General features: G+C 44.3%; 2 protein-coding genes across 5 annotated transcripts in view; one reads left to right on the top strand and one right to left on the bottom strand.

Moving 5' to 3' along the window:
• Window positions 1-3,139, bottom strand: part of C1H5orf63 (chromosome 1 C5orf63 homolog) — a 173,275-nt gene extending 170,136 nt beyond the window's left edge. Inside the window, exon 1 of one of the 3 annotated variants that reach the window (XM_075324782.1) lies at window positions 3,066-3,139. The gene's annotated coding sequence lies outside the window, so the exon portion shown is untranslated. The remainder of the gene's footprint in view (window positions 1-3,065) is intronic. The other 2 variants (XM_075324770.1, XM_075324762.1) reach the window with 2 other exon arrangements.
• The window catches only part of MEGF10 (multiple EGF like domains 10), a 176,812-nt gene that overhangs the window by 421 nt on the left and 155,183 nt on the right, over window positions 1-21,208 (top strand). The gene's annotated exons all lie outside the window — the stretch shown is intronic.

Here is a 21,208-nt window from a genome sequence, read left to right as displayed (position 1 = left end):
ATGGACGACGATGCATTGAGATGTCAGGTCTGATGTACACTTCAATATTAATTTAATTTATTGGCCCATTGTATTAAATGAGATGGGAAATTGATAATTTGGTAAATCACATAGCTCAATATACTCCTCTATAGCCTCTATATACAGCACACCACTTTCTTCAATGCAAAGTTTACTTGTTATAAAAGTAATGCTCTTGGATCTGGTCACTGTTTGCGTTCACTAGATACAAAAGCTACCCAGTGCTGTTACATCGGGTTCATTATGGGTTCCTGCTGACATGTCTTCTGCTAATGTGACGCATTGATCTTGTAAAAGTGATAAATGAATCTATTGTCAGCACTCAGCGATAAATCTTCTTTCCAATCTATACAATGGAGTTTAATTTAAGCATGCCTGTCCCATAAAGTATTAAGTGAATATACTGGACAACACCCCTTATGTTTAAGCAGGTAATTCACCAAAAATGAATAGTTCACGTGGGAAAATGTGGCTTGTTTTCCATTTTTGATAATTGGTTCTGTTTTTATTGTATGTATTAGGGTACTTTCACACTTGCGTTTTTTTCCTTCAGTTGCAATCCGCCGTTTTGGAAAACAGCGCAATCCATTAATGGATTCCGCTGCTATCCATAGACTTGTATGGACGACGCATTGCGATGGATGGTCCTGCGTTGCATCTGCCAGGCGTAAAGAATGCAGCATCTATAGCTTTTCTGTGCTCCCCAGAACGTCAAAAAAACGCAATGTGCTGGATTCCGTCGTCATTCGTCATTTTTATAATAGAAGCCTGTAGTGGTGGAATCCGTCATTTGAAGGATTCCTGTGACGGATCCGTCTTTACACAACTGCGCATGCTCAGTTGAGTAAATTGCTGATAAAAAAAGCTACAACGGATTCTGTTGTTTTGCAGGATCCGTCGCATCAGTTGTGCCACAATATGCAACGCATCCTTTACATTCGTCACACAACACAATGCGACGGATGCCGCACAACGCAAGTGTGAATCTAGCCTTAGAAATCATTTATCCAAACACCATCTACCTGGGCTGTGGAGGTGGTGAGCCAAACTTCTGATTCAGACACCTCTGTTTCTCCACACTCCACACTTTATAAGGTTTCCATCATAAAGATTAATTTCTGAACAAATACTTTACTAGATATGTGTAAGGCCTCATTCAGAAGTTCATGATTTTTCCGGTATGTATAATCTATAAACACAGACTTTCGTTCATTAGCGCTTTGGATCCAAGTTCCATCAGTCACGGTGTCCGTTTTTACCATCAGTATTTCATCAGTGATTCTTCACATATAAAAAAAGAAATCCTCTTCTATCCACTACAATGTTAATCAGAGGCAGCAGAAGGACTGCACACTAATGTGATCCGTATGCCATATGTGATTTTCATGGACCCATAGACTGTATTGGTAATTTTCATCCATGACTGAGATAAAAAACGAACATATCAGAGCGCCTCATGGACATGTGAATAGCACCATAGACGTTACTGGGTACATGTAATAATCATGGATAGAACACGGACAGCTGACTAACATCTAAATGTGGAAAAGACTAGATGCATTTAATAACTCCATGGTACAATACAACCAGCTCTGACACCACCCAAAGATCCCACCGACTCCATGTCTCTGACTCCCCAAATCTGCTACCTGCAATAGAAAAAAGCTTGGGCCCGCTTCTTCACTTCAGGGTTTAAGTTACTCTTCTTTTATTGTCTGTTGGTATTTGGTGATGGTTTTTGTACAAAATTCTTTAAAATGGTGCACGTCTTCCATGAATAGTTTGCAAAGTGAAAAATGTTCCCTATTTCTTTAAAGAGAGTCTGTAACCAGGATTATGCATATTAAGGTAAAAGTATGGCTGTTGTACAGATTCAATAGATATCTTCAGAGAAGAACTCCGCCTCCTGATTTAGGTTTGGGTTTCCTACGCTTTCAGTGCATTGGGGCGGGACTGGGGGTAGGATCTTCAGCTCTGCCTCGCCTCCTCCGCCTGCCTCTGGTGTCTGTATCTTCCTCCTTTACTAAAACTCATGACGGCAGGTGGTGCTTACGCATATTTATCTCCCAGCGGGCTTCAGTAAAATGGTGCCAGTGGAGGCTTAAGCAGTTAATGTAGCTGAGCTGCAATAGCATGAACAACCGAGGTCTGGGTTGACACTGTTTCTGAAAGAAAGCAGCCATGTTTCTCTAATCCTGGACCACCCCTTTAAGGAAACTGTATGTTGCTGAAATACAAAATATGCAAGCCGAGGACAGTATACAAAATCAGAAAACCCTTTAAACTACTTCAAGTCTGCCCCATAGACTTTAAACGTCCTCTCTTATTCCTGCACTGACTTTCTAAAACGTCAGTGCAGTTTAATCAGCTTTCACAAGAACGTGAGGCTGGGGGAGCAAAGTTGCGTCACACTCAAGCAGACTTCTCAGTGAAGATAAACATGGTTTATTACCATGTAATCCTTCTCGATATGTGTATACACGACATTGAACTAGAACTGTGCATATACATTCGGAGGCACTCACCCTGCCTTCATCTCCGAACCCAGTGAATATGTGATCACTAAGTATAGGGAGGGAGCGGGAAACAATGAAATAGAAAAAAAAGTCTAAATAACAGAAAAATGAAATAATAAAAAGACGATACCAGTCTAAATCTCTGTTTCTAGCTTCGCCCAAATCGAACAAATATGTCCAATATATAAAAATATTTTTTATGCAATGGGTTAACACTTTTAACTCTGTTTATCTTTATATTTTCCCCCAATATCATGAATAAAATAGATTAAAAAACACAAAAATTAAGCCCAAAAGAGGCAAAAATAATTTGAATATCTGAAAAAAAATTATAGAACGTCTAAAAATGTATGCATGATAAAACCTGAAAATATCCGTGGTCAGGAAGGGGTAAATGGCCCAGTCTTGAAATGGTTAAGAACAACTGAGTTATTAATATAGGAACCCGTTTGTCTGCACTGTAGTGATAACATTGAAGGCTTTGCATGTTTATATTCGTTTTCAGGACCTGCATACGACAACACTTACATTTTCTGTTTCGGTAGTGCCCAATATCACGGTAGCGATGCTGTAGACACGGGATACACTGACTGGACCTTGTGTTTGTGTTTACACCTGCTGGACGGCAGCTGGAGATTTGGTCACAGGAGCACAGTGCTCCAGTTACAGCCCAGTGCCTGCCCAGTAAGCCGTGGAAACACTGGTTTTTGGCAAAAACATGATGCATTTTGAGCAAGGCATGGAAAGTGAATTAGAGACACCCACCATGTGGAAACAGGTGTAGAAGACATTAGGTCTATTTAGTTTTGTAATTACAATAATGGCAGATGACCGGTAGATAATACAGATACTTTTGCTTCTGGAAATTCACTTCTACAAATCAGTACAGCAAATTGTTACATTACAAAACTCCACTTTCTTTTTTAAAAGGAAAAGTTTCCAACTCTGGAAAGGAATAATGTGCCGAAAGTTTGTGCTCTGCAGTTTCAAACTTTGTACAAACCCGGAAATGTCACCATTCCTATGTGATCTACGCGGACCAGGGGGGCATAATGAAGACATGGATTGCTTTTTAAAGGTCATCACCATGATATTCAGTCATTGTCAACTGAAATATGCAATTTAAAATCAGAAGAAAAAAATCCATCCTTATATACTCTAAAGGGTGCTTTACATGCTGTGACATCGCTAGCGCCGTCATTTGTGCGACATTTGGTGATTGCTGCCGAAGCGAACATTAATCGCTACGGCAGCGTCAGACGCACATACCTTTTCAGCGACATCGCTGTGACCGCCGAATAATCCCTCCTTCAAGGGGGAGGTGCATTCGGCGTCATAGCGACGTCACTGCGGCGTCACTAAGCGGCCGCCTAATAGCAGAGGAGGGGCGGAGATGAGCGGCCGGAACATCACGCCCACCCTCTTCCTTCCTCATTGCCGGTGGACGCGGGTAAGGAGATGTTCGTCGTTCCTGCGGCGTCACACACAGCGATGTGTGACGCCGCAGGAACAGCGAACAACCAGCGGCATCATGCACCACCAACGATATTCTGAAAAGGAGCGACATGTCAGCGATCAACGATTTTTGACGTTTTTGCGATCGTTGCTCGTCGCTCCTTGGTGTCACATGCTGTGATGTCGCTAACGACGCTGGATGTGCGCCTCTAACGACGTGACCCCGACGATATATCGTTAGTGATGTCGCAGCGTGTAAAGCACCCTTTAGTGTCCTGCTACACTGATGAGGGGCAAATACCCTGACTGTCTATAGACTGTCATTCTGTCCCTGGTCATGTTGCAAGCCACATCTCCAAGTTGGCACTGGCAAGATTTTTTTTGTTCTGTAGGGGCATGTGCACACGACATCTTTTTAGGTCTGCGCACTAAGCAATTTTTCAAAACAAGGACACTTCAGGAATTGGCGGATTTTTTTTTTTAGATTTTATTTGGATGTTTCCTGAGAGCTAGTTCAGTGTTTTTCAGCTGCAGGCTTGGTTTCTTTGACAGCTTTTCCATTGTTTTTGGGGCATTTCTTTTACTTTTCATTTTTCAGACTATAAAATAATGAAGAATCCGCTAGCAGTTTTTCAAGCAAAACGCTGACAAAACTCTCAAAAAAAGTCAAGATGTCTTCCAGGGATCTTTAAAGGCTTCCTATTGAATTGTAATGTAAAGTATAAAACGTCTTCAAAGCAAAAGAAGCCTGAAGAACAGTCTGCTAACGTCTTTTAGCTACTTGCTGCCTTTGGAAGCATGAAGAGGTTAAAAAAGATGCATAAAAGACTTCACATATGGACAGCAAGTACTTTTTACCTACAAATGGATATGTTTAGTCATTTTAACGTTGTGTTGGCGCTTTTAAAGGCATATTTTCCTGTAGAGCTAATTTGTATACTTCTCTCTCATGGAATATTGCCTGCAAGACTCGATCCTGAGCTGGTCTTTTTAGGCTATGTGTCCACGGGAGAATGTTGCTGTGGATTTCTCTGCATCAAAATCCGCGGCTTTCCCGCAAAACCCGCACCTTTTCAAAGGTGGGGATTTGCCGCGGATTTGCCGTGAATTTGATGCGGATTTTGGTGCGGATTTTTTCCCAAGTTTAAAGCCAAAATCCGGATGAAAATCCGCAACAATAATTGACATTTTTTGACAGATTTTTCCGGATCAAAATCGGCACCAAATCCGCTGCGGAAAAATCCGCAGCATGGGCACAGCATTTCCAAAATGCCATAGAAATGGCTGGGAAGTGCCGGAGCTGCAGATTTTCGGGAAATCCGCGGCTTTTCCGCGAGAAATCCGCGGCAAAATCCGCGCATTTTCCGCAGCGTGGACACATAGCCTTAAAGGGAATCTGTCAGCAGATTTTTGCTACCTCATATAAGAGCAGCATAATGTAGGCAAAGAGATCCTGAATCCAACAATGTATCACTTAAGGCTGCTTTACACGCAGCGACATCGCTAGCAATAGCACCCGCCCCCGTAGTTTGTGCGTCACAGGCAAATCGCTGCCCATTGCGAACAATATTGCTGGTACGCGTCACACCAACTTACCTTCCTAACGACGTCACTGTTGCCGGCGAACAACCTCTTTTTTTTTTTTTTTAAGGGGGGCGGTTAGTGCGGCGTCACAGCAACGTCACACAGCGGGCCACCAATTGAAGCGGAGGGGCGGAGAGCAGCCGCATGAACGTCACTCCCACCTTGTTCGTCGTTCCCGAGGTGTCACACGTAGCGATGTCTGCTGCCTCAGGAACGACGAACAACCTGCGTCCCAAACGAGCAACGATATTTTGAAAATGGACGACGTGTCAACAATCAACGATTTGGTGAGTATTTGGGATCATTAACGGTCGCTCGAAAGTGTCATACACAACGACGTCGGTAACGAGGCTGGATGTGCGTCACGAATTCTGTGACCCCAGCGACATCTCGTTAGCGATGTCGTTGCGTGTAACGGGGCCTTTAGATTACTGGGAACAGCCATTCTGACACAATCAGAGTTTTTAGATTTAGCCATGTAGCAGAGCTGAGAGAGCTGTCCCCGCCCACACCAGGCTCTCAGAGATTGTACAATGACAGTGAGGTGTCAATCAGAGGAGGGGGTGTGCTGGACTGCCATGTGTGTGATATTGTAGTACGAGCAATGATAAGTCCTGTTGCTTAAACAAACATAGCAAAATAGTAAACAACAAATATACCTTGGCAAGGCTGGCATCCCCTAATTCTCTGTGTTAACCCTTGCAGCATGCTGGCTTCAGATTACATAGCAAAAACCTGCTAACAAATTTCCTTTAAGGAGAACACTTCTCCCTACTTCTGGTATAATGAAATACACATGCAGTTTTTGGAGTTTTTTCTTTTTTTACTAAAATAAGATGTAAAGAGATTAAATGAAATAGACAAAAGAAACTACCACTTCTTTTTTTTTTTTTTGCCCACGCCTGTATTTGTCTCTAGTAACTGTATCAAAAACTGTACATGATTACAGCCTTATTGAATCTGAAACAGCAAAAATGTTTTTGTTTTTTTTTTCCCTTGAATATTTGATTTCTAATTACAGCATTTGAGGTTTTTTTTATCAGTTTTTGTAAGTGAATGGTCTTCTGTGATGAAATCTTGACCCATATGGTTTCAGGTTATACTTGCCAAGCTTCTTTCTGGAAACCACACTTTTAAGAAACCGATCTGTAAGATTTCACAATACAAAATGCATACATTACTGAATAGATTTAGTATCTGATGAACCTGGAGCCCTTTGAAAAATCCCATTCTGCCAGAATAGCCGTATAATGATTATTGAAAGTGTAAGCTCAGCCCTCGCCCGCATTGCCTGATGGACAGTTCATCGCTGTCCCTCCTGCTCAGTACTAGCTGTCCGGTTGGTTGAGTGGAAATCAAATACATTGATCTTAAGGGATCTCTCACTCACTAGCTGGACTCTTAGGCGGGCTTTGCATGTTGCGACATCGCAAGCCGATGCTGCGATGTCGCACGCGATAGTCCCCGCCCCCGTCGCAGGTACGATATCGTGTGATAGCTGGCGTAGCAAACATTATCGCTACGCCAGCTTCACATGCACTCACCTGCCCTGCGACCGTCGCTCTGGCCGGCGACCCGCCTCCTTCCTAAGGGGGCGGGTCGTGCGGTGTCATAGCGACGTCACACGGCAGGCGGCCAATAGCGGCGGAGGGGCGGAGATGAGCAGGATATAAACATCCCGCCCACCTCCTTCCTTCCTTAGAGCCACTGGCGGCAGGTAAGGAGATGTTCCTCGCTCCTGCGGCTTTACACACAGCAATGTGTGCTGCCGCAGGAACGAGGAACAGCATCGTACCTGTCGCAGCAGCGTAATTATGAAAAAGTCGGAGCCTGCAACGATGATACAATAACGACGCTTTTGCGCTCGTTAATCGTATCATCTAGGATTTACACACAACGATGTCGAAAGTGACGCCGGATGTGCGTCACTTTCGATTTGACCCCACCAACATCGCACGTGCGATGTTGCAACGTGCAAAGCCGCCCTTAGGCTGAGGCCACACAGGCATGCGAGTAAATCGCATGACACTCGGCTCCAGCTCTGCTGGAGTGAAAGCCAAGTGTCATGCCACTGTGATGTGATCCTGCAATCGGGGCACAGCCACGGTGGAGAAGGCAGGTGCTGCGGGGGAGAGGGAGGGATTAATCCCTCCATCTCCTCCCTTGTCAGCTGATGCGTATATCGCACTGCACTCCGCTGTAATGCGAGTGCAGTGCGATGTTTCTCTTGCACCTGTAGACTTGTATGGGTGCGAGAGAAAACAAATGGATTCCACCCGCAGCATGCTGTGATTATTTTCCCGTTCCGATTAGGGCTGAGAAAAAAATCGACCATGGGAGTGACCCCATTGAGTAATGCGATATTTTTATCACATTCAACTCTCTCTGGTTTTCTCGCCATGTGTCCTTAGTCTTCAGGGCTAATATATTAAAGAGTGTACAACAGAAAAATGGCATAAAACACTTTGAATAGTCTTTAAAATTTATGACATGACTTTTGGCGCTTTCACTCCGGATTCAACCAGCTCAGCTAAAATGGGTGGAGATGTGGAAGGACCTTTCGTCAGGATGGGGCGTTTCTATGCCCTCCTCTCAGATTCATCGAAAGTGATGGCGTTTCTTATGCCAGAAATGTTACTTCAGTTCTTATTTGTGGCATATGCCGCCATGCCCCTCGACAAGAAGTACCAAATTGATCAAGTAGCGTGCTCCTCTTAATAAATTTGGCACACCTTATTCTTGTACGCCCATAATTAACATTAGAGTATGAAATTCCAGTCCTAAAGATCGGGGCCTTAGAATCTTAGATGACTCTTTATTTATCAGGATTATTAAGTCATTCTCAATCTACATTCAAAGAAGTATATTTTTGGTCCGAGTGCTCTACGTGGAGAAAACTGACCGTACGAGGAAATGTTATTCACTATTGCTAAATCTTTATTTTTATATAGCGCTAACATATTCCGCAGCGCTTTACATTCATCAGGAACACTGTCCCGATTGGGGCTCACAATCTAAAGTCCCTATCAGTATGTCTTTGTGTGGGTTTCCTCCGACACTCTAAACACGAGGAGAACATACAAAATCCATGCAGATGGTGTTCTTGGTAGTATTCGAACCCAGGACCCCAGCGCTGCAAGACTGCAGTGCTAACCACTGAGCCACCGTGCTGCCCCTACTGCTAACTTTTTTTCACACGGATCAAATATCCTTATGAAAAAAAAATCTTTGTGTGCCCTGGTCTATTCCATCTTTTGGATGATATTCACCTATTTATGTTTATGGGTACACAATAAAATATTGTATTCCAGATGGATCAACCATATAGCATCTGATTTTTTACAGATATTTTGCAAATCTTTATATAGCAATCAAAATGGTTATGTAAATCTTATTCACTGCTCATGTATAAAAATGGATAATAATAATAAGTTTTATTTCTATAGCGCCAACATATTCCGCAGCGCTTTACAATTAAGAGGGGACATGTACAGACAATATGAGACAATACAAAATAACAAAATTAAGATACCAAGAGGAGTGAGTGCCCTGCTCGTAAGCTTACAGTCTATGAGGAAATAGGGGAGGCACGAAAGGTGAATGGGGGGGAGAAAAGCTTGTCATATATGGTCCAGCCATCGATTTAATAGGGTATTCAAAAGCAGCTGCATGAACCCGTCGGTGAGAATTTATACAGGTACAGGGGACGAGAACTGGAAGTAAAATTTTTGAAGGGCAGAAAGGGACTAGATTAGATCAGGGCAGTGAGGTGATAGGCTAGACTAAAGAAATGCGTTTTTAGGGCCCGCTTAAAGGTGTGGATGTTGGGAATTAATCGGAATTCTCTTGGTAGTGTGTTCCAGAGCATAGGCGCAGCTCGTGAGATATCATACGGATTGCAGATTTTAGCTGAATAATTGATATTTTGAACTAAACAGTTGCACAAACCATTGAGGATGAAAAAGAAAGCAATTTTTATGGTGTACAAAATGAATGAACCATGTCTGGCTTTTTGAAGTCTTTGATGTAAAAATTGTTAAAATCCATAAGATAAAAAACTTAACTTAAAAATAAAAAGTTCTAGAATACCCAACTGATGAATCAGGCACTCAGAGTGCAACGTGTTACAAGATTTCCCATTGATTTAAATAGATGACATGTAATAGAACATTTCTTTCTCGTATGGTGCCACACAGCTGATTGTCAGTAGGTAGAGAACCAGGGCCTATGTTGATTATGCTGCCATTGTTTCATTATGAGATGGGCTTGTGCTTTTGGGTTTATTCCTTTTTTTTTTTTTTTTTAATAATTCAGGACTATTGTTGTAGACACTATTATTGAGTGTTATCTTATAGGAAATCTGTCATCAGGTTTTTACTATATAATCTAATAGCACCTTGATGTAGAGGCAGACTGCCTGATTCCAGGGATGTGTCACTTACTGGGCTCCTTGCTGTTATTTTGATAAAATCACTGTTTTCACTGCTGCAGATCTAAACGTTATCTAAATGTGCAGCTTTGTATAACTCTACCCCATATCACAGGCCCACATGGCATGAGACAAGTAGTCCTTTAGAGATAATCTCCAGCTGATAAAACACTGATTTTATTGAAACTGCAACAAGCAGCCCAGTAAGTGATATATTGCTGGAATCAGGCTCACTGACCAAATATCATGCTGCTCTCAGATTAAATAGCAAGGATCTGCTGACAAATTTTCTTTAGATGATGCTCTTTTAGGATACAAAGTTATGTCACATCAGTATATCATTGATCTTCTTTTCCATGGGATCTATTCATTTGATGCCTTCCATTTTAACTGCTGTAAGTAATTTGCAGGTTTTTGGGAGGGTTGCTTTGTGGCTGATTTTTCTTACTCTGATGCCTGGGAACTGTCAGAGAGCTTTCTACTTTGCTTTTTGGCATGTGTATTTGGGGTTTGAAAAGCATCTCATTCTAAGGACAGATGCTATTTCTGATGTATCTAGGGTATGATGCTCCTGTAATAATTACTGACTTCACTTAGGAATGTCTTCAGCAATGAATAGAGAAATATTTGTATGTCCTTGATTTTTATGCTTGCCTTTTAATATTTTTATGCTTTCATATAATACATGTTTGATGCATTATTGTAGCAGGTTGTATTTTCCATGCTGCCTTCCTCTGGTGGAGTATAGCTAGGACCCTTACTATACAAATAATGTCCTTATTATATGGAAGCTTAGAAATCCCTGGTGCTTGTATGCAGGAGTGCAGTGGGCGGTCCTGTTAGTGATTGATGTGCTGCCCCTGCAGCTGATCAAACCGCTTGGATCTGGGGGTGGTGATTACTCGTGGCTTTAGCGTCTCCGGACCTGGGGGCTAGGGGCCACACTCAAATGGAAAGGGGGGTATGTACAGGGGAGATATAGTTAGCTTGTGACGCTACCCGTGGTGTGCGGTAATTGGGAGTACCGCCGCTGCCATTGGGAGCACCCGGGGTGATGGAGTGGGGCAGCAAGGTGTCGTTGCCCTCCATGGGTTTGGGAAGGCACCGATACTGTGGGATGCAAGGGAATGCGCAGGCTCACTGGTTGCAAGGGTTAACTGAGTACTCACTCAGCAAGAAAGCAGACGCTGACAACCGGGTAAACCAAGTCTCTAACTGCCGCTGTCTCCTGAGGGGAGCTCGTCCGGGTCCCGTCTCCTGCAGCACTGCCTGGGGGTCCGTGACCTGCCTCCTGGCACAAAATTTAGATTGTCCGTTGTGGTCCGGTAACTTGGAGCTGTCCGGGTCCCACTCCCCACTGTGGTAAGTGGAGGAGCCTGCTCTCAGGGCTCACTCTTGGGATTTCAGTGGGCCGCTTGTTAGAAAAGCCCTGTCCCCCTCATTGCGCTAGTGTCCCCGATCTCTGAGCTTCGTGGGAACAGTCCATAAAGGCCCTGTCCTCCACAGGTTAATTGCCGGGTCTCCTGAAGCTTCTTCTCGACCTAGGGTCCGTGTACCTTGATGTGCCTTTGGTTCCGGACCGGTGAGAGGACCAGGCTGCTGACCGTCCTCCTTGACAGGTTCCAGGCACCTAGCCTCAATCCCCTGCAACCAGGGGTCCGACTCTTCTAGGTCCAGACCACCGTCTGCGACCTAGTCTGCTTCCCCTGGGAGCCACTACTCCCAGCTTCCTCAGAGCTCCTCACAGCTCGAGGGTTACTACTCGACTCCCCTGACACCTCCCACCTCCCTGCCTGACCCCTAGGTGGACAGCCCTATTCCTGCTTAAGCAGCCCACTGGTGTGCCTGACAGGTGTGGTGCAAGATGTATCTAGGATTTGTGAATGCTGGTGGAGGCAGTACTGCAGGACAGAGACCCAGAACCATGGGAGCTTCAATACTGCACGGGGAGGGCAGTTTGTGCAGCACCCTGTGACGCCTTAATAGTCCAGGGGCGTCACATTGACAGCTATTTCTGAATACACAGCAATACAGGGAAGACTGTCAATCACTGGAAAGGACCACCCACCGGACTCTTGCATGCAAACACCAGGGATTTCAATTAATAAAATGTAATCTTTACTTTTCCCCAAAAAATTGATATCAATCTGCTCAGCTCCTCCTGCGGTGAAACATCACGCCTGCAATTCAGATACTATTTTCAATGTGACAGGTTCCTCTTGCATTGATTCAGAGTCGGTTGTCAGTCAGTGTCGGGAGGAATGGTTACAGCCACCATTCACTATGCATCACATGCCGTGCCTCTATGACTGAAAGCTGGAGGCTGCCAGGAGTAATAGTTACTTCCTCCCAGGAGCTGTCAGTGCAGCAACCGCTCAGTATCAGAATGCTATTAACCTGTAAATTAACCCTAAATCTACAGGTTCATAGCATTTTTTCATATGACAGATTCCCGTTAGCTTGAAACTAGGGAAAGGGGCATAACAATCTCTTATCCAACATAAGGTTTTGTGTTACCATGTATTTAAGAAAAATAGATTATTGGGGCTTCTTTTGTTAAGAAGGGAGTCCATTTCTCCTTTTAGTCAATGAAACAAATTCTAGGTACCGGGATATGAAATCTAGTGTTGGTTGGCAGCTCCTGAAGCTAAAGGAACCCTTTGATTGACCCTCTGAAGCTCGAAAGACACTATGCTATAACTTAGAATGTGTCCTGCAGTTTTGTCTATAGTTTTATCTGATGATGACCACTTCCTTAGGTGGCGGTTTAAGGTTTCTTCGGTTATTTGGGTTTACTGTTAGAGAGCTTCTGCGTTCTTTTTTGCGTCTTCTTCAGTATTCTAAGACTTGAAAGGGTGTGAGGTCCCATAAGTTTTTGTCTCGTGTCCTGGAATTGAGGGGTATGATGGCCTATAATAACCAGCTGCACAGGGGGACACATTTTCTTTCTTTGATATGTGGTTATAGAGTTGTATAGATTTGCCTGTATGGATGTGAATACCAAACACATTTCAGATATAGTACTCCTGGAACATCTGAGAGGGAATATCAATTCTGCATTTATTATATTAGCTTTCATATTCCAGATCATGCGAAATTAAATGAACACTTTTTATAGGGCCGCTGGGGAAATAAATTGAGCTCACTATAAACATTTAAATGTACACAATGGAGTTTCTGATCATTGATCACATAAATTAGTTTTTCGATATGAAACATGATTTGATGCACATAATCATTTTATCTAACGTGCAACAGATAAATTGATGAGACTCGTAAATGAGAAACATTGGCATCAAAGAATCACAGAACAGCAATAATTTATCATGCACATAACAGAGAGCGTGAATGATTATTCCAAGCTCAGAAAAAGAAGCCTCAAGTAGGCGACTGTCAGATCCTTTCTTCTGTTCTCCTGTCAAGGGTGTGTCACGGGTGACAGACAGTCATGTGGTTTCTGGTCATAGAAGGTCACAATGTTTTGATGCACAGAATTCTCCCTGACTTTCCATTGTTCCTGCTGTAAGTATTCATTGGTATAGGTAGCTTTCCTGCTGGATTCATCTGTCCCCCTTTTGGACCCAGCAGGAGCTCACCTTACACCCTGCTGCTGATCATCAGCATTATCTTGGTGCTTAAATACTCCTTCCTTCCTTGAACTGATGCTGGGGATATTTTTCAGTTCATTCAAGCCTTGGTTGCAAGCAGATGGCTTGTACTCCTCTGTGGTGTCATTGCTGAAAACTTTGCTGAACTTCTACCTGTGTCATATGTAGATAAGTAGTTCATGCATTTTCTCCCTGTATGTTCTCCTTTTGTCATCTATAGTGTGTAGTGAGGTTGACAAGGAGCTCATCCCACCCGTTCCCTATTTAGGGCCCAGCACTAGGGATATCTAGGGTCAGGTATCTGTCTTGGAGCATAGGTTCCGCACCTATCTAGGGTGGTGTAGGAGCCCAGGGACCAGCAGTAGGTTTGGTCAGGGTCACCATCTTCTCCCTTCCCTAGACACAGGGTTTCCCTTCCCTTTCGCCGTTCGCTTGGTACTTCCCCCGTACCTAGCGTGACATCTCCATTTTGCTAATTGTGGAAACTAATACAATGATGGGGGCAGTTTTTGTTCCCTCCTTGTTTTAGGATTTATGTTGCTTGAAAGTTAAAATGGTAGAACATGTATTGGAGTAACATTTCTGACGTACGAAACGCCACCACGTTCCTAAACTTTGATGGTCGGGCATAGTCACTACCCACCCACTCATTTTCGCAGATCGTGAAAATGCCCAAAGCTGCTAACGTAGCCCAAAATGTTTGCAATTATTCAAAGTTTTTTATGCCAAAACGCATACAGTTTTCTGTATCGGCCTGAATATGTTTTCTCAGAGTAGAACACAAACCTTAAACACAATGAAATTTACATTTTTGTAGAAATCATTTTCAGATGTTGTAAACTATTCACACGAGGAAAGTGGTGGTAGAAGAAGAGTGCTATGATTTACTTAGCATGTAATTGTAAAAGAATGTCATTTTTCAAAATAACTGGAATTTCATAATTGAAAAGTCTATCACGCTTCCTCCATCCGGATTACTTTACCAGCGAATTAGTCTTGATTTCTAAGGAGATTCTGTGAACGCTACTTTGCACATTCAAACCTATGAGAGCATGACGTCTAAAAGCGTCCGTGCATGGACACGATGTGCGGGAGCTTAAAGTCGCTTTGTCAGAGGTCATTTGAACAAGATACCTGTTAAATCAGCTTTTCTTCTAAACGCGAAGACTGTGAAATAATGAAATGCCTGACTGTTGCTGATGAAAACAAGTGATGTATTCTCATTTTGCTGACCATTTGTGGGGATGAGACACACACTGTTTAGAAGCTAAGGATTTCTGGACTATGAGCTTAGACATATCCAAGATTCATAACGGTGCATGGCTTTATACTAGTGAAAAACATAATTGGCCTTATAGTAGGCAATTCATTATTGTGACCCAGTCTTCTGGCATCTGTGTATTGCTTTCTCTAGTCCTGAGAAAGAGACACGAATAGGACCTGGGTCCAAAATTCCCATTTTCACCATTTGGGATATGCGTTTAAAGGAGTTTGTCACCAGCATTTCACACCTGAAACTATGTATATGAGACTGGAACTCTTTTAAAGACAAGTCTGTAACACCTTTTATATAGCCAGTCTGATGCTTCAGTACTAAGAAAATGAAAGGATATGCAAATGAGACTGAAGAGCTATTGAAGAATGGAAACCTCTGTCACTCCAGCTCTATTCCCTGCCCAGCACTGCCTACTCTTGCCTGACTGACAATCTCTATGCAGTGTGACTTTTGGCAAAAAAGTTGTCAGTCAAGCAGAAGGAAACAGTGCTGGGCAGGGAATAGAGCTGGAGTGACAGAGTCCTCAGATCTACAAATAGTTCTACAGCCTCATTTCCATATAAATTCACACACTTATTTTTCAGTAGCTGAGGAACAGACTGGCCATGTAAAAGAATTACTGTGCTTGCCTTTGAAAGAAGTACATGTCTATATAAATAGTTTGGGGTGTAAAATATTGCTGATAAAGTTGTCATGAGTCTTTGAGATTCCTACTGGTTTCTATACTTGTGTAAGGGGGTACAAAGCTCTGTCAGCCCTGCAGAGGTAGCCGACATATATACCCTGTTTCCCCTAAAATAAGACATCCCCTAAAAATAAGACTGAAAGAAGTCAAAACAGGGAGCGCAGGTGAAGAGTCTCAGGGCAGGAGTAACGGTGAGACCGGTAATTAAAACTGCTCACCTGGAGTGGTTGTGCAGCCCTCGCACAACCACGATAATAGACGGGAGTGTAATGTTCTGCTGTCAGGAGGATTATCCGTAAGATCCTTCCAGGGAGACGGATTCCTGTAAGCCTGATCCAGCCGCGGGTTAGTGGAGGGAATAGGTGTCCAAAAGGTCCTGGTTTTGATGAAGCCTCCATTTAAGCAGCTCTTGCCATGGACCCCCGAAGGGGGAAATAGGTGTCAATAAAAGTGAATCATGGTCTAATAGAGCGCTATGGAGGTCACAAATCGTTTAGTAAGTTTTATTTGTTTTATCAATAACACAAATAAAACTTACTAAACGATTTGTGACCTCCATAGCGCTCTATTAGACCATGATTCACTTTTATTGATCCCCTAAAAATAAGACCTAGTAGAGGTTTTGCTGAATTAATAAATATAAGGCCTCCCCTGAAAGTAAGACCTAGCTAAGTTTTTGTTTGGCAGCATGCCCGTCGAACAGAACACCAAGGCATGTTGTACATGGAAATAATGGTAGTAACAAGAAATTCTTGATAGGATTCATAGTTTGTCTGTTTATGCTGGTTTGTGATGAAAACTACTGTACAGTATATAATAAATGTTCATTTTTTGTTCAACAATAAATATGAATTCTTCTTCATCGAAAAATAAGACATCCCCTGAAAATAAGACCTAGTGCATCTTTGGGAGCAAAAATTAATATAAGACACTGTCTTATTTTCGGGGAAACACGGTAGCATGTAATAAAGTGTTGTGCAGTATGTTGTGTGGCCACCAGGTGGCAGTTTGGCTCGATTGACTGCTTTCCTTGCTACCCTGTGGGTAAGAAGGGGTTAGTGACAGGGAGGGCAGGATGTTATAAAAGGGGGTAGTTGTAGGAAGAGGACAGGAGAGTCTGTCTCGGGCGGGGGCCGGCTTCCCCGTCGCGGGGGCTGCTCAGGGAGATCGCGCCCGGATCCGGTGCCTTCTCCTCGGTGGCTCAAGCGGGGACGGACCCGGAGCTCGAGCAGCGCTCCTCGCCCATGAGTGAAAAGGGGAATTGGGATTGGTTTTTGGGATGGACAGAGTTCGTGACGCCACCCACGGGTTGTGGTGATGGTAGGCACCACCGCTGCTGGTGACGGGGTTCCCGGGAGCGATGGTGGGGAGCAGCTAGGTGTTGACCCCTCCATGGGTAGTGGCTGTTGGTGCCGGGGCCCGGTGGCTGGCTGGATTCCCGTAGGATGGGGGGATCGCAGGGTGCAGGGTTGTGGTGCAGCGTGGCATGGTGCCGGATGGCACTGGTGTACTCACTCAAACACAGATGGACAGAGTCTCTGGTAAACCAAATGGCTGGATGGACGGGGCCCGCAGCCGGCTGCAGTGTTTCCCTGGATGGGTTGATGGTGGCTGTTGGTTCAGGCTGCACCTGTGTTTGTATATTGACTCCAATGCCTGGGCACCGGTAGTACGCTCCCCGACGTATATGAGCCAGAGGAGCCCCTTTGCCCGCAGACGCTGGCCCTTTAGATCTCTGGCCCTTGGCGGTGGCACTTATCCGGAATGGTTGGGCTGTTGCCTTCAATCGGGACTTGGTTGAGAATGAACCCCTGAGGTCTAGACCGCAACCAGAGAATTTGACTAGAGGTTGACTATAAGCCTAGTCGGGGTCTGAGTACCCTGCTTGGTGCTTGGCTCCAATCGGCTCCCCGGTTCGGTACTGGCGGGCCAGAGCCCGACCCCGGTCCTACAGTTCCGCTGACCTTTGCCAACTCCTGCAGACGGCCACCACCGTCTGCCGACCTTGCTGGAAGTGCCCGGGCTCTGACCCAGACACACACAGATCTTGCTCCTCACTCACTACAGACTACAACTGGACTGACTGCTGTGTTTTTCCCGCCTCCAGGCTGTGAACTCCTCGGTGGACGGGGCCAACCGCCTGGCTCCGCCCCACCTGGTGTGGACATCAACCCTGGAGGGTGGCAACAAGGATTTAATGTTTGACTGGTGTGACCTGTCCAGGGAAGGGGTTGTATGGTGTTATGTAGTGACCTGTGACCCCTGGGGTCCAGGGCGTCACAAGTCCATAGAGAGGAGAATGTGAACACAAGCCCAATTTATTGATTTTACCAGACCCTCAGAGTCAACTTCATACCCTGGACACGTGGGGTCCCGAACAAGTAGAACTGAAGAAAACTACGTCCTCTGTACGTGGGGTTAGTCCAGACGATGTGAGTGTTGCCTGTTCCCAGGAAGGAGTTCCTAACGATTCCCTGCAGTAAGCTGATGGTTAGTATGCCCTAAGGATAGGGTGGGGGGCCAAGTGTGTGAGCAGAGGATGAGCTTGCCATGTACTGAGAGGTCAGGGGAAGGGATGAGGGGCCTAGTGATGCCTTCTGAGACCCAGGTGCCAGGGCAGCGTTCAGCTGGGAAATTGTATTATGTAAAGAACATTACATGGTACCATGATGGGGTCAGAAGTGGTGGCCATGAGATGCGAGGTGTTGTGAAGACATCTAAAAGTAAAGTTCCAGTGTTTGAAAAGATTCAGAATCCCCCTGTGTCTGAATTATTGCCTCAGAGGATGAATGGACTTTTGTGGAAGTATATTTGTACTGGAGTAGGGACCCGGGTGCAAGGGGTTAACATCTGGATGCGCTGTGGCCTAGAAGCCCCTGTGATGACTACCATGGCCCCCACAAGCCATTGCAACACTTGTGTCAATCTCAGGTCTTAAATACTAATGACATATTCCTAATGCAGGGCATAATATTTGATCATTAAACATCCAATTTCCGACACTCCCAACAATTTGATAAATGAAGGGGCTGGGGGGAATCATTTCATTGTTTTACCAGGCACTTCTGTTTACATTTTATAGTGGCTTTTCCGTGTACTGCAGCTCAGTCCCATTCACTTAAAGGGAATCTGTCAGTAGGTTTTTTTCTACCGAGATCCAGACTCCAACGATTTATCATTGAGATCATTGGGAGCAGCCATTCTAACGCAATCAGAATTTTTAGATTTAGTCATGTAGTAGAGCTGAGAGAGCTATCCCCGCCCACACCAGGCTCTCAACAGAGATTGTACATTGACAGAGAGGTGTCAATTAGGGGAGGGGTGCGCTGGACTGCCTGCGCTTGACTTTGTAGTCCAAACAATGATAAGTCCAGCTGCTTATACAAACATAGCAAATAAACAACAGATCGACCTTGACAAGACAGGCATCCCTAAATCCTCTGTGTTAACCCTTGCAGCAGACTGGCTTCAGCTTATATAGCAATAAACTGCTGACAGATTCCCTTTAAATGATCCAGATTCCAGAGCCCTGGAGAGCAGCAGTACAAGGCACATCCACTGCAAAAGATACAAATGTGTCTAATAAGCACTGAAAAAGACTCAGCAGCTACATCAGTCAGCTTATTGTGGGATGCCAAGAGCTGAACCATGATGATCTATCATAAGGTCATTAATATTAAAATACTGGAAAGCCTCCTTAAATATATTTATATTTCAGATCAGAACCCATGCAACATACAATCTGCTAATACAGAGTTCCAAAAAGTAAATGAATATTAGACTATTGACATGTGCAGCTAACTCGGGGCTATAACAACACTGTGTGACACTTTGGTTTAACACATTTAGAGGCCAAGTCATTAAGACTGTATGTTAGTGAAAGCCTCACTAGAGTATGGTACGCCAAATTTATTAAGAAGATACTTAATGAATTTAGCGCATCTCCTCTGTAGCATATAGCTCTCCAAAAATGGTTTGTAGGAAATGCCAATACTTTTGATGAATTTGCCGGGCAGACACAACTACACCCTGTCCCGCTTTGGCTCCTTCCCAGCTACACCAGTTTTGGCGAAGCTGCTTCAAACTTGCAAACGCCAAAAGTTGGTAACATTTTGGGTAATTCCACATTTTTTCTGCAATAATTTTGTGACTTTTCAAAATATTTTACACCAGTTTTCTGATGAAAACACTTTGTGAAATTGCCCCATGATGTCTTTAAGCACCACTCCATTTTTGTTTTATATCATCAGAGTAATGCCACTAATCTAAGATCCCTGCACTTAATCTCATACTTACCAGCAGCCGTCTTCTGTTATTGGCACTGCTCTGGATGTGATCAGACTGTGATCTGCTGGATCCATTGTTTGCTGGGCGATCCGGAAGTCACAACAGTATAACACTCTGAGAGCCAGAAGGTTGCACACATAGACTTACATTAAGAGCTTGTGACTGTTACCTCTGACTTAAGTCACATGATGATTGGGTGGATCTGTATCGGAGCTGATGAGGGCAGCTGGTAAGTAAAATACTTAGGCTCAGGGACCTAACATTAGTGGGACCACTCCAGTGCTAAAGTAAAAAAATGCTGGCGTGGTGCTTTAAGAAACTCTAAGGTCATGTCGATGAAGTCTGTACAGTGGAATATGGAGTCCTCAGAGCTTCAGGCCAAGGCGCCTCCATACAGCATTGTATCCTCTACTAGGCAAGAATACCTGAAATCAGATATGTTTTGAGAAATAACTGTTACAGAACCACGATAAGAGATCTCAGCTATGAAATGGGATAATAATGCGGCACAGTATGCCTTACAGAATTATGTGATTGGTGGATCCATACTCCACACACCCATTTTACAGATATGGGTGAGTCTTTTTAGGAGTCGAATAAATTGTTACTTATGTATCCACTCATTTTACATTTAAAGAAACTGTAATCACAAATAAAGACAGTACACGGATTGTGTTTGCAGTATGACGGAAATATATAACTATGGCTGCTTTCACACCTCCGGTTTCTGCAATGTGGCACAATCCGGCACTTTGCAGGAAAATCGCAACCGGTTTTTTTTGCTGTCGGTTGCGTTTTTTCTGCATAGACTTTAATTAGTTCTGCATTGTGCCGCAAGACCTTGCGTTCCATCCGGTTTTTGCCGCATGCGGCAGATTTAGCCGATGCGGCGGCCAGATGGAACGTTGCCTGGCACGTTTTTTCGTGCGGCAAAAAAACCCGCATCGCGCCGCATTCGGCCGATGCGGTGCATTTTTCAATGCATGCCTATGGCGGCCGGATGCGGCGCGATGCAGCAAAAACCGCATCCGGCCGCCGCATGCGGTTTTTGCCACTGCGCATGCTCAGTAGCATGCCGCAAGCGGCAAAAACCGGACGGGCCACATGGGAAAAACTTATGCAAAGGATGCGGTGTTTTCACCGCATCCGTTGCATAGCTTGCACAGCCGGATTGAGCCGCACAGCTCAAGCCGGATGTGTGAAAGCAGCCTATATGATCATGTAATGTTGAACACTTAAGCTGGTGTCACACACAGCGACAACGACAACGACGTCGCTGCTACGTCACCATTTTCTGTGACGTTGCAGCGACGTCCCGTCGCTGTCGCTGTGTGTGACATCCAGCAA

The sequence above is a fragment of the Anomaloglossus baeobatrachus genome, chromosome 1 (genome assembly GCF_048569485.1).
Source record: "Anomaloglossus baeobatrachus isolate aAnoBae1 chromosome 1, aAnoBae1.hap1, whole genome shotgun sequence".
NCBI lineage: Eukaryota > Metazoa > Chordata > Amphibia > Anura > Aromobatidae > Anomaloglossus > Anomaloglossus baeobatrachus.
The sequence above is the reverse complement of the archived record's forward strand: the minus strand, read 5'-3'. Positions and strand labels throughout refer to the sequence as shown.